General features: G+C 32.1%; 1 protein-coding gene across 4 annotated transcripts in view; it reads right to left on the bottom strand.

Moving 5' to 3' along the window:
* LOC145258282 (uncharacterized) overlaps positions 1-14,354 on the bottom strand; it is a 472,448-nt gene that overhangs the window by 254,657 nt on the left and 203,437 nt on the right. The window lies entirely within an intron of this gene.

Genomic DNA, 14,354 nt, shown 5'->3' with positions numbered 1-14,354 from the left:
TAGTATCCGAATAGGTCAGATGAATGTGTCCTTGTCATTGTTTTTGGTACCAATTATGACACTATAGGGAATGAGTAGGTTAGTAGTAGCCTCTAATTCGTCTTGTTTGGGGTGGTTTGGTAGTGAAAGTCCTGTGTTATGTTTCAGGCAGGTTAGCTTTTCTTCCAAGGTGCAGGAGTCTGAGTGTGGTCCCATGGTTGGTTCATCTTGGATGATGTCAGTATGGGTGCTGTAGGTAGAATTATGGGACGATGTAAGTCGATTGTAACTAATTGTAACTAATAGTAACAATGTGTGTAACATTCCAATGCAAGTGTTTTTTGCTTTCTGTTGATCGAGTAAGAGCTGAGTATATCAGGAGTGATAAGCTCTGGTGCAACATGGATGGCATATGTTTTGTTGTGATGAACTGGTTCACATTTCCTGAGCAAAAGGCCTTATGCTGCCTCATGATGTCTTGTATAGTTTGTTGGTTCATTACTAGGTTGTAATCACCATTATTCTGAGCAGTGGTGGTTATTATTAAGGGGATCGATTTTAGGGCCGTCAGCATGGCATCTAAATTGATTTGAATTTTTCAAAATGCATCCTTGGATAGTTGTGGCAATCCCATCTTCAAGTTGAATAATAAGTTTTAGTTCCTTGATGGAAGTAAAATCTTTCAAGAGGTATGACGTCATCACTGGAAGTAACACCTCCCAGCCTACCACCGCCCTCAACTAAAATAGAGATAATGTCTGTTAGGATTGTCTCATGAAACAGCAATCCATTAACACACATTTAATATAATATTAAAGTAAAAGGCTTCAGAAAAGCAAAAGTTGATTAACTTACATTATCACCCCTCCCCCACTCAAATAAACAGGAGGAGATAATGTTTGTTAGTATTGACTCATTCAAATATTTGCCAATTAATGTGATGATAATTTCAAGTTGCCTGCCCCCCCCCTCACTTAAAACCATAATTTGAATAGGAATGATGTCATCACCGGAAGTAACTCCCCCAGTCTCACCCCTTCCGTTTTACTTGAAAAAAAAAGGAGATTATGTCTGTGAAGATTGCCAAACATTTGCCAATTTATTAACTCACATTTAGTATAATAGTAAAAGGCTTTAGAGAAACAAACGTTGATTAACTCACATTATTATCCTCCCCCCTACTCGAATAAACAGAAGGCAATAATGTTTGGGAGTCTTGACTCATTTAAACACTCGTCAATCCATGTGATGATAATTTCAAGTTGTCCCACCACTTAACACAATAATCTGAAGAGATATGATATAATGAGTTGAAGTTACCCCCTCAAGCTTATCACCATCCCGTCTACTCGAAAAACAAAAAGAAGATAATGTCTGGGAGGATTGTCCCATGAAACAATCAGCAATCCATTAACTCACATTTAGTATAATATTAAAGTCTATAAGTAAAAGGCTTTAGAGAAACAAACGCATGACATCATCACCGTCATCAATTTATCCCAAGCATCGTCAGGTCCTCATTTCTATCTCATTTAATCTCGGGTAACATCAGGTCTTCTACTAGTATATGTTTTTAGAGAAATTACGTCATTTCCGGTATAGTGATTCGGCAGTTTTCCATTCATAATAAAATCCATTGTTTTGTTTTTATAACATAGCAACTGTTTTTTGTTCTTGTTATCGGTAAATATTTTCATTTGTAATTTTTTTCTCCTTATCATTTTTCATGATCCTTAGATATATTACTTTTTTAGACACGATAAGCATGTAGGAACTATTTTTTTTACTTGAAAATCAGCATTTTATTCTGTGAATGTAGAATGACATTGCTTGGGATTAAATGACAGATGGAAATATATACTAGAAGAGGACCTGACGCTGCCCAAGATTAAATAGAATAGATAGAAATATATACTAGCAGAAGACCTAACGTTGCCCAGAATTAAATGAGATAGATACTAGCAGAAGACCTGATGTTGCCTGGGATGAAAGGAGATATATGGAAATATAAAATAGCAGAAGATCTGACTTTGCCTGGGATAAATTGATGACGGTGATGACGTCATGCGTTTGTTTCTCTAAAGCCTTTTACTTATAGACTTTAATATTATACTAAATGTGAGTTAATGGATTGGCAATTGTTTAACCTCCCACAAAAGCAAATTAGACACAAGGTCGTTTTTAACGTGGAGGATAACCAGCTCCCTCAAAAAGGGAGCAGTCTGGCAGTATCCAAATAAATAGTAAATTGTCTCAGTATGAAGGTTTCCCCTACATTGACCAAGTACAGAACAGATACTGCCCAGTCCGAAGCTGAAGGCCAGGTGTTTGCACTTGAATAGTTTCGCTTTATTTATACGAAAAAGACTAATAAACACCATAGACAACTACATCGGGGAAATTTTATTTTAACTCAATCAAAAAAAAAAAAAAAAAAGATAGAGACAATGTCCGTTTGTGAATCTGAGATATTAGAACCTGGGAAGTATAAGAAACTTATTGCAGAATCAAACTGATGCAAGAATCCCACCCAAAAAAACTTTTATGGACATATACAAACGCTCGTGCCCATTTTGCCATTTATACAATAGACTTGCCTGGGTGTTCAGAGGTGTGTGTTGAGCAATAAAAAGAAGTGGTAGTAAGCAGCCAAGCTTGGAAACGTACTGCAAAGGAGGAAAAGAACGTGAAAAAAATGTGACGTCTTTGCTGTTGTGTCCATCACCAAACTGGAAGTGGCAAAGATTTAAATTAAGGCTAGTCAATTGAAAATAGAGGATGACTTTCGAAAATATCGATGAAAAATTCTTGTAGAAAAGTGCCCAGTTGAGGATGAAGAAATTAATGCTTTTAGCCAATTTTTCGATATTTATCGTCCAAAGGGTTTAGCTTCAAAACGATGCTGATCTAATGAAAATCCGTTGCCTCTGTTGAAAGTTTTAGGCAGACATACAAACATGCATACATATATACATTTAAACAGGCAGGTGAGAATTATCTAATAGACTAGTCTGGGTGCCCGGCGTTGCCCAGGTGTTTGGAGGTGTGCGTTGAGTAAAAAAAAAAAAAAACAGTGGTAGTAGGCAGGTAGGCTTGAACCTGTACATGCAGGAGGAAAAGAATGTGAAAAAAATGTGACATCATTGCTGTTGTGCCCATCGCCAAACCGGAAGTGGCGAAGGTTTAAATTAAGGCTAATCAATCGAAAAGAGAGGATGACTTTCGAAAATATTGGCAAAAAAAGCAACTCCTTCCTGTAGAAAAGGGTGAAATTTTTCGATATTTGTTGTCCAAAGGGGTGATCTTCAAAACGATACCGATCTCGTGCAAATCTGTTGCTTCTGTTGAAGGTTTTAGGTAGACATACAAACATACGTACATACATACATTTAAACGGACAGGTGAGATTTATATTATAGATGGTAAAGTTTGTTATACTTGGTATGATGGTAAAGTTTGTTATACTTGGTATGATGGTAAAGTTTGTTATACTTGGTATGATAGTAAAGTTTGTTATACTTGGTATGATAGTAAAGTTTGTTATACTTGGTATGATAGTAAAGTTTGTTATACTTGGTATGATAGTAAAGTTTGTTATACTTGGTATGATAGTAAAGTTTGTTATACTTGGTAAGATAGTAAAGTTTGTTATACTTAGTATGATGGTTTAGCTTGTTATACTTGGTATGATGGTCAAGTTTGTTATACTTTGTATTATAGTAAAGTTTGTTATACTTGGTATTTTTTTTTTTTTTTACAAAGGCATCACCACATTATCAAGGCCCAGAGGCCACTCAAGAATAAGGGTTAAAGAGTGTACAGTAGAAATTGGTCAATATAGTAATCATTAGTAATGAAAATTTGGAAAATTTAATAACTTATATGGAACGGCTCATCAAGAACTTATTTACTTTAGACTTGAACACAACCATATTGTAGTCAGCCGGAAAGCAGGAAAACGGAAGACAATTCCACAGGCGTGCAGTTCTAAGAAAGAAGCTTTGTTCATGGAATCTACGTTTAGGTTTAGGCACAGATAAAGAGTGGGGGAAATTATTGATAGTGTTTACAGCTAGACGAGTGTTTCTTGTGAAAGTCTGGCGAGGGGGGACCATAGATTGAAGCTCAGTTGAACACTTTCCATGAAAATAACGATACATCAGAGACAAACTCGCAACATCTCTTCTGTGAGATAGAGGTTGCAAGGAGGAGAAATATGATAGATATGATAGGAGAGTATGATAGTAAACTTTGTTATACTTGGTATGATAGCAAAGTTTGTAATACTTGGTATGATAGCAAAGTTTGTTATACTTGGTATGATAGTAAAGTTTGTAATACTTGGTATGATAGCAAAGTTTGTAATACTTGGTATGATAGCAAAGTTTGTAATACTTGGTATGATAGCAAAGTTTGTAATACTTGGTATGATAGCAAAGTTTGTTATACTTGGTATGATAGTAAAGTTTGTTATACTTGGTATGATGGTCAAGCTTGTTATACTTGGTATGATGGTCAAGCTTGTTATACTTGGTATGATGGTCAAGCTTGTTATATTGGTATGATGGTCAAGCCTGTTATACTTGGTATTATGGTCAAGCTTGTTATACTTGGTATGATGGTCAAGCTTGTTATACTTGGATTGATGGTCAAGTTTGTTATACTTGGTATGATGGTCAAGTTTGTTATACTTGGTATCATAGTAAAGTTTGTTATACTTGGTATGAAAGTAAAGTTTGTTATACTTGGTATGATAGTAAAGTTTGTTATACTTGGTATGATAGTAAAGTTTGTTATACTTGGTATGATAGTAAAGTTTGTTATACTTGGTATGATAGTCAAGTTTGTAATACTTGGTATGATGGTCAAGCTTAAGATACTTGGTATGATGGTCAAGTTTGTTATACTTGGTATGATGGTCAAGTTTGTTATACTTGGTATGATGGTCAAGCTTGTTATACTTGGTATGATGGTCAAGTTTGTTATACTTGGTATGAAAGTAAAGCTTGTTATACTTGGTATGATGGTCAAGCTTTTTATACTTGGTATGATGGTCAAGCTTGTTATACTTGGTATGATGGTCAAGTTTGTTATACTTGGTATGATGGTCAAGCTTGTTATACTTGGTATGATGGTCAAGCTGTTTATACTTGGTATGATGGTCAAGTTTGTTATACTTCTTACGATGGTCAAGCTTGTTATACTTGGTATGATAGTAAAGTTTGTTATATTTGGTATGATTGTCAAGTCTGTTTAACTTTATATATATGATTGTCAAGTTTGTAATACTTGGTATGATGGTCAAGTTTGTAATACTTGGTATGATGGTCAAGCTTGTTATACTTGGTATGATGGTCAAGCTTGTTATACTTGGTATGATGGTCAAGCTTGTTATACTTGGTATGATGGTCAAGCTTGTTATACTTGGTATGATGGTCAAGCTTGTTATACTTGTTATGATGGTAAAGCTTGTTATACTTGGTATGATGGTAAAGTTTGTTATACTTAGTACGATGGTCAAGCTTGTTATACTTGGTATGGTAGTAAAGTTTGTTATATTTGGTATGATTGTCAAGTCTGTTTAACTTTATATATATGATTGTCAAGTTTGTTATACTTGGTATGATAGTAAAGTTTCTTATACTTGGTATGATAGTAAAGTTTGTTATACTTGGTATGATGGTCAATTTTGTTATACTTGGTATGATGGTCAAGCTTGTTATACTTGGTATGATGGTCAAGCTTTTTATACTTGGTATGATGGTCAAGCTTGTTATACTTGGTATGATGGCCAAGCTTGTTATACTTGGTATGATAGTAAAGTTTGTTATACTTGGTATGATAGTAAAGTTTGTTATACTTGGTATGATGGTCAAGCTTGTTATACTTGGTATGATGGTCAAGCTTGTTATACTTGGTATGATGGTCAAGCTTGTTATACTTGGTATGATGGTCAAGTTTGTTATACTTGGTATGATGATCAAGTTTGTTATACTTGGTATGATGGTCAAGCTTGTTATACTTGGTATGATTGTCAAGCTTGTTATACTTGGTATGATAGTAAAGTTTGTTATATTTGGTATGATTGTCAAGTCTGTTTAACTTTATATATATGATTGTCAAGTTTGTTATACTTGGTATGATAGTAAGGTTTGTTATACTTGGTATGATAGTAAAGTTTGTTATACTTGGTATGATAGTAAAGTTTGTTATACTTGGTATGATAGTAAAGTTTGTTATACTTGGTATGATAGTAAAGTTTGTTATACTTGGTATGATAGTAAAGTTTGTTATACTTGGTATGATAGTAAAGGTTGTTATACTTGGTATGATAGTAAAGGTTGTTATACTTGGTATGATAGTCAAGTTTGTTATACTTTGTATGATTGTCAAGTCTGTTTAACTTTATATATATGATTGTCAAGTTTGTTAGACTTTACATGATTATTAAGTTTGTTATACTTTGTACAATTGTAAAGTTAGTTATACCTTAAATGATTGTCTAGTTTGTTTAACTTTATATACATAATTGTGAAGTTTGTTATACTTTATATGATTGTAAAATTAGTTATACTTGATATGATTGTAAAGTTTGTTACATTTTATATGATTGCCAAGTTTGGATTGTACTTTATATATACGATTGTCAAGACTGTTTTACTTCATATGATTGTTAAGATTGTTATACTTTATATAATTGTCAAGTTTTTTTATACTTTATATGATTGTCAATTTGTACCATCTATAAATATAAAAGTGAAAATGTATTTATGTATGTTCACTTTTTGTGTATGTCTGTAAAAGGCTTTTTTCGCTGGACTTCTCGGTCAGCTCATTCCTTCTTAAAACTTTTTATATCACGTCTAAATGACGAGTTAACAACGGGGGTCGCCTGTCTATTTAATTTGCTCGACTTTGAAAAGAGTAATATTCAACATTTTTCAATCGCCACATGTGCATTAATCATATAATAAAAACAAAACTAATTCTGGCGGTATTTTTCCGGTTGCGATCACCGGAAACGTCCGAAAGCAATCAGCTTTGATCAATATGGAGTTTCTCCTTATATCAGACAATTGCTATTCAATTTGGACAATCCCCTTGTTATGGGGAGCTGGTTTTTCCCACAACATCTTGGGGAAACAAAAAAAAATATCCTGCCCCCGCAGTAAATAAAATACTCCCCCGCAGTCAAAGTTGTACGGGCACCTGCCAAGTTTTAATACTTAAATAAATTCAAACATGTTTCCATTACTATTTCATGGTGGCCCACTGATCACACTTTTTTTTCACACTTTAATGTCCAACTTCGACTCAAGGGTTCGGGTTTGATCCAACATCTTTTTTATTTTAAGCCCCCCCCCCCGGACACAAACACCCGGGTGTTTTGATTTACCTAAATTCTCACACACACATCCAAACACCCGGGCAACGCCGGGTGCCCTCCCCCGCTAGTTTTCAATGATTATCAAGTTTTAATTATACTTTATGTGATTGTTAAATTTGTTATATTTTATATGATTTTCAAGTTTAAATTTTACTTTATATATACGATTGTCAAGTTTGTTATACTTTATATATGTGATTTTCTAGTAATACTTTATATATATGATTGTCAAGTTTTGTATACTGAATATGTTTGTAAACTATGTGATACTTTATATGATTATCAAGTTTGTTATACTTCATGATTATTAAGTTTGTTATACTTTGTATGGTTGTCAAGTTAGTTATAATTTATATGATTTTCAAGTTTGTTTAACTTTATATATATGAGTAGGAGTTTAGCCCGGCTTTGCTGTACTGTTCATAACTTTATTTGCATATGTATACATGCATATATATATATATATACACATATATCGAAAATGTCAAGCGTTTAGACCCAAAATTGGCAGAGTCTTCAAAGTTCAACTCTTTCAACTTTACAAGTGTTTGCATCCAAAATTGGCTGAATAGTTTGCTAGAGACTGCAAATGTAAAAACTTTTGAACTTTAACCCTTAGCAGCCAAATTTTCGTCCAGAAACCGATAAAAAGCATACCATATGTCTGAATACACTTAATGTAAAATTTCAAATTTTTAGACCCAAAATTGGCTGAATAATTTGGTAGAGACCGAAGAGGTCAAATTTTTGTTTAACTTTGATCTCAATTTTTACCCTTTAACCTTTATTGTTTTGAGCTCAAATCGAATTACAAAGTTTGATTCATGTTCAAGAAACCTACATAAAACATTTCAAATGTTTAGACCCAAAATTGGTAGAGGAGTTTGGTAGAGTTTTCAAAGGTCAAATCGTTAAACTTTGACCCTTTGACAGCTAAATTTCTGACTGAAAGCCGATTAAAAAGATTTTCCCAAATCTCAATATCCCTTATGTACAATCTCGAGTCTGTAGACTGAAAACAGACAGAGTAGTTTCGTAGGGAAATGTAAACACTCAGACACACACACGCAGACAATTTCACTTTTATAGATACATAGTTTGTCAAGTTTGTTATACTTTATATGATTGTCAAGTTTGTTATACTTTATATGATTGTCAAGTTTGTTATACTTTATATCATTGTCAAGTTTGTTATACTTTATATGATTGTCAAGTTTGTTATACTTTATATCATTGTCAAGTTTGTTATACTTTATATCATTGTCAAGTTTGTTATACTTTATGATTGTAAAGTTTGTTATACTTTATATGATTGTCAAGTTTGTTATACTTTATATGATTGTCAAGTTTGTTATACTTTATATGATTGTCAAGTTTGTTATACTTTATGATTGTCAAGTTTGTTATACTTTATGATTGTCAAGTTTGTTATACTTTATATGATTGTCAAGTTTGTTATACTTTATATGATTGTCAAGTTTGTTATACTTTATGATTGTCAAGTTTGTTATACTTTATGATTGTCAAGTTTGTTATACTTTATATGATTGTCAAGTTTGTTATACTTTATATCATTGTCAAGTTAGTTGTACTTTATATCATTTCCAGTTTGTTGTACTTTATATCATTGTCAAGTTTGTTGTACTTTATATCATTGTCAAGTTTGTTGTACTTTATATGATTGTCAAGTTTGTTATACTTTATATGATTGTCAAGTTTGTTATACTTTATATCATTGTCAAGTTTGTTATACTTTATATGATTGTCAAGTTTGTTATACTTTATATGATTGTCAAGTTTGTTATACTTTATATGATTGTCAAGTTTGTTATACTTTATATGATTGTCAAGTTTGTTATACTTTATATGATTGTCAAGTTTGTTATACTTTATATGATTGTCAAGTTTGTTATACTTTATATGATTGTCAAGTTTGTTATACTTTATATGATTGTCAAGTTTGTTATACTTTATAGGATTGTCAAGTTTGTTATACTTTATATGATTGTCAAGTTTGTTATACTTTATATGATTGTCAAGTTTGTTATACTTTATATGATTGTCAAGTTTGTTATACTTTATATGATTGTCAAGTTTGTTATACTTTATATGATTGTCAAGTTTGTTATACTTTATATGATTGTCAAGTTTGTTATACTTTATGATTGTCAAGTTTGTTATACTTTATGATTGTCAAGTTTGTTATACTTTATATGATTGTCAAGTTTGTTATACTTTATATGATTGTCAAGTTTGTTATACTTTATATGATTGTCAAGTTTGTTATACTTTATGATTGTCAAGTTTGTTATACTTTATGATTGTCAAGTTTCTTATACTTTATATCATTGTCAAGTTTGTTATACTTTATATCATTGTCAAGTTTGTTATACTTTATATCATTGTCAAGTTTGTTATACTTTATATCATTGTCAAGTTTGTTGTACTTTATATCATTGTCAAGTTTGTTATACTTTATATCATTGTCAAGTTTGTTATACTTTATATCATTGTCAAGTTTGTTATACTTTATATCATTGTCAAGTTTGTTATACTTTATATGATTGTCAAGTTTGTTATTCTTTATGATTGTCAAGTTTGTTATACTTTATATGATTGTCAAGTTTGTTATTCTTTATGATTGTCAAGTTTGTTATACTTTATATGACTGTCAAGTTTGTTATACTTTATATGATTGTCAAGTTTGTTATACTTTATATGATTGTCAAGTTTGTTATACTTTATATGATTGTCAAGTTTGTTATACTTTATATGATTGTCAAGTTTGTTATACTTTATCATTGTCAAGTTTGTTATATTTATATGATTATCAACTTTGTTATACTTTATATGAGTATCAACTTTGTTATACTTTATATGATTATCAACTTTGTTATACTTGAAACGATTACAAAGTTTTTATACTTTATAGGATTGCAAAGTTTGTTAGGTTTTTTACACTTATATGATTTTCAAGTTTGCTATACTTTATATTATTGTCAAGTTTGTTATAATTTATAAGATTTTAAAGTCCGATTAACTTTATATCACTACCAATGAAGCTTAGCTTTGTAATTTATATAATTGTCAATTTGTTATACTTCGTATGATTTTCAAGTTTTTTTATACAATACATGTCAAGTCCTTTTTTATTTTTTATGAGTGTAAAAGATGTTATATTTTATATGATTGTCAAGTTTGTTATCCTTTAATTGAATGTCAAGTTTGTTATACTTTAATTGAATGTCAAGTTTGTTATACTTTAATTGATTATCAAGTTTGTTATACTTTAATTGATTGTCAATTTTGTTATACTTTAATTGATTGTCAAGTTTGTTATACTTTATATGATTGTCAAGTTTGTTATACTTTATATGATTGTCAAGTTTGTTATACTTTAATTGAATGTCAAGTTTGTTATACTTTAATTGATTATCAAGTTTGTTATACTTTATATGATTGTCAAGTTTGTTATACTTTAATTGATTGTCAAGTTTGTTATACTTTAATTGATTGTCAAGTTTGTTATACTTCATAGAATTATCAAGTTCGTTTTAGTGTATATCATTGTAAATTTTGTAATACCTTTTAGGATCGTAAAATTTGTTATACTTTGATCGTCCAAATTGTTATACTTTATACGATTGACAAGTTTTTTATACTTTATAGGATTATCAACTTTGTTATTTTTATATTATTGTCTAGTTAGTTATAACTGAAGTATAATTTAATTGATTTTCAAGTTTGTTATACTTTATTATTGTCAATTGTTATAATAATCAAGTTTGTTTTACCTGAAAGGATTCCTAAGTTCGTTATACTTTATAAGATTTTAAAATTTTAAATACTTTAATTGATAGTCAATTTTTTAATATTTTATATTATTGTAAAGTTTCTTATACTTTATAAGATTTTTAAGCTTGTTATAATTTATATGATTCTCAAGTTTATTATGCTTTATATTGTCAAGTTTTTTTATAATTCGTTTGTTATACTTAAATTATTGTCAAGTTTAGTATAATTTTTAGGATTATTAAGTTTGTTTACTTTAAAGAATTGTCAAGTTTGTAATAATTTGTATGATTGTGAAGTCTGTTATTCTTTATACGATTGTCAATTTCTCATACTTTGTATGATTTCTTAGTTTGTAATACTTTATGATTCTCAAGTTAGTAATACCTTATTTAATTATAAAAATTAGTTATACTTTATTGTCAAGCTTTAATTGATTGTCAAGTTTGTCATACTTTAATTGATTGTCAAGTTTGTTATTTTTTATTTTATTTTATTTTTTTTACACAGCGATCACCACTTATCAAAACCCGGAACTCAGGGATAAGGGTTATTGCAAGTACATTACATTAGTGTGGAGATTTGATGAAGTGTTTACTTAAGGGGGCGGTTCATTAGGAATTTGTTAATATTGGACTTGAACACATCCAAGTTGTAGTCAGGTGGGAAGCAGGCAGACGGAACAGAGTTCCACAGACGTGCAGTTCTGGAATCCACGTTTTGATTTAGGCACAGATAAAGAGTGGGGGAAATTTTTCACAGTGGATTCAGCTAGATGGTTGTTTTTTGTGAAAGATTGGTGAGAGGGGACCAGAGATTGGAGTTCAGACGAGCACCTGCCATGGAAATAACGATAAAACAAGGATAGGCTCGCAACGTCTCTTCTGTGGGAGAGAGGTTGCAGGGTAGAGAAAAGGGCATCCCCCACTAAGCCACGAAGTCTATTTTGTACTCTGTCAAGGCAGGATAGGCTGTTTTTAGCAGCTCCTGCCCAGATATGGCAACAGTATTCCATCCTTGGACGTACTTGGCTTTTATATAGATAGAGAATTGCATCAGTAGCAAGATATCTTCTGGAGCGGTAGAAGGATCCCACTATCTTTCCAGCGACCTTGGCAACAGACTTGATGTACGTGTTTCATTTCAGATCAGGAGTAAAGGTCAAACCCAGAAGCTTGTCAAAACATGGGGCCTCACCCAGACGAGAGCCATCCATCCCAATTGATGCCAGATGGGGATCAGAGCGTTGATGATGTAAGGATAGGAGTTTGGTTTTGGATGCATTAAAGCCACGTCTTCCCCCACTGAACCACGTGCTCGAGATCAGAGGAGAGAGAATCAGAGAGAACTTTGTCATTTACAGCCTTTGATGTGTTGCCGTAGATGGTCGTGTCATCAGCATAGATGTCAACGAATGATTTAAGTATTTAAGTATGTGTTTAGGGAGGTCACTGATGTAGATCAGGAAGAGAGTTGGGCCCAGCATTGACCCCTGAGGGACTCCAGCATTTATATTGCAGGCCTCCGATTTTTGTCCATCTACCACTACTCTTATGAGCCTATCGGAGAGAAATGATTTAATGATTGAGAAAACATTTCCAGCTGGAAATCTTTTGAAGTAGACCCTTATGCCATACCTTGTCAAAGGCCTTTGATATGTCAAGAGCAATTGCCCTAGAAAGGAAGCCTTTGTCAAGAGATTCACTAATCCTGTGGGATATAACCGTCAGCACATCTGCGGTAGATCTTGCAGAGCGGAAACCATATTGTGTGTTACTAAGAAGGTTGTTCCTGATGAGGTGGTTGACTATTTCTCTATTTAATATGGATTCCAGCAGCTTACTCATAACACACAGGAGACTTATTGGTCTGTACTTAGAGGGAGATGACTTATCACCTGAATTCTTAAATATAGGGCAAACTGATGAGGTCTTCCAGGGAGTCGGAAAGCACTTCTCCTTAAGGTAGCGCTTAAATAGTTTCATAAGTATGGGAGCGAGTTCTGGTTGAAGCTTTTTTAACACTATAATTGGGATGCCGTCAGGGCCAGTTGCTTTACTGGAATCTAGGTTCTTGATTAGCTTGGCGACCTCATGCACAGATATTTGTATGTTACCTAGCTTGTTCTGTGTTATAGGAGGAAATATGGGGAGTTGATGGCCTTCGTCGCATAGGTTAGAATAAGCTGCAAAGTTCTTGGCAAATAGTTTGGCCTTGTTTGACGCTGACGAGATGAACTCTGGTCCATTGATAATGGTTGGGATAGAACGCACACTTTTGTTCAGGATCCTATTTGTTATTTGCCAAAACTGGTGGGAACCAAGCCGCTGATCAGCTACTTTGGATTTAACAGACTGGGCATATAGCTCTCTTGCAGTTTTTATTACTCTTTTACAGTGGTTGCTGGCAGTCCTGAAAGCAGCTTTAGTCTCAGTGCATCTATTATGTTGGTAGCTATGGAAAAAGTGATTTCTGTGCGCGATAGCAGCAGCACATTCTGGGGAGAACCATGGCTGGCTGTTAGGTTTTTGTTGGAATTTTTTATACTTTAATTGTCAAGTTTGTTATACTTTAATTGATTGTCAAGTTTGTTATACTTTATATGATTGTCAAGTTTGTTATACTTTATATGATTGTCAAGTTTTAAATTTTTAAATTCTTTAAGTGATTATAAAGTTTCAAATTTTTTTATAGGATTCGAAAGTTTTTTTTATAATTTATATGATTGTAAAGTTTATTATGCTTTGTATTATTGTAAAGTTTATTATACTTTGTATTATTGTCAAATTGGTTATATTGTCAAGTTTGGTATACTTTATATCATTACCAAGTTTGTTATACTTTATATGTACACACACAGTAAATTGAAATGCAAACTGTTAATTTCAACTTGCTGACATATTTTTACTTTCTGCGCATGCCCAAATTTAATTAATTTCTTCAAGTCGTTTAATCTTAAATTTTTATTAGCTATTTCTCCATAGCTACATCGGTAAGAGATGCGACTGGAACACTAAATATTTTGATTTTGATTTCAGCATTTTTTTTTTTTCTAATAAATAAAATAATTATTTCATTTATTTTTTTAATTCTTGAAATCAAACAAAGCCAACCGGATTCTTTGAGCCATCAAACCCATGTTTACAACTCTGGATACAACATCTTTCCTGCTTCTATAAGTCCCTAATCCGCCCAC

Source organism: Euprymna scolopes, chromosome 33 (genome assembly GCF_053919585.1).
Source record: "Euprymna scolopes isolate OS-2025 chromosome 33, ASM5391958v1, whole genome shotgun sequence".
Lineage (NCBI taxonomy): Eukaryota > Metazoa > Mollusca > Cephalopoda > Sepiida > Sepiolidae > Euprymna > Euprymna scolopes.
Note: the sequence above shows the minus strand (reverse complement) of the source record. Positions and strands in the feature narration are given on the sequence as shown.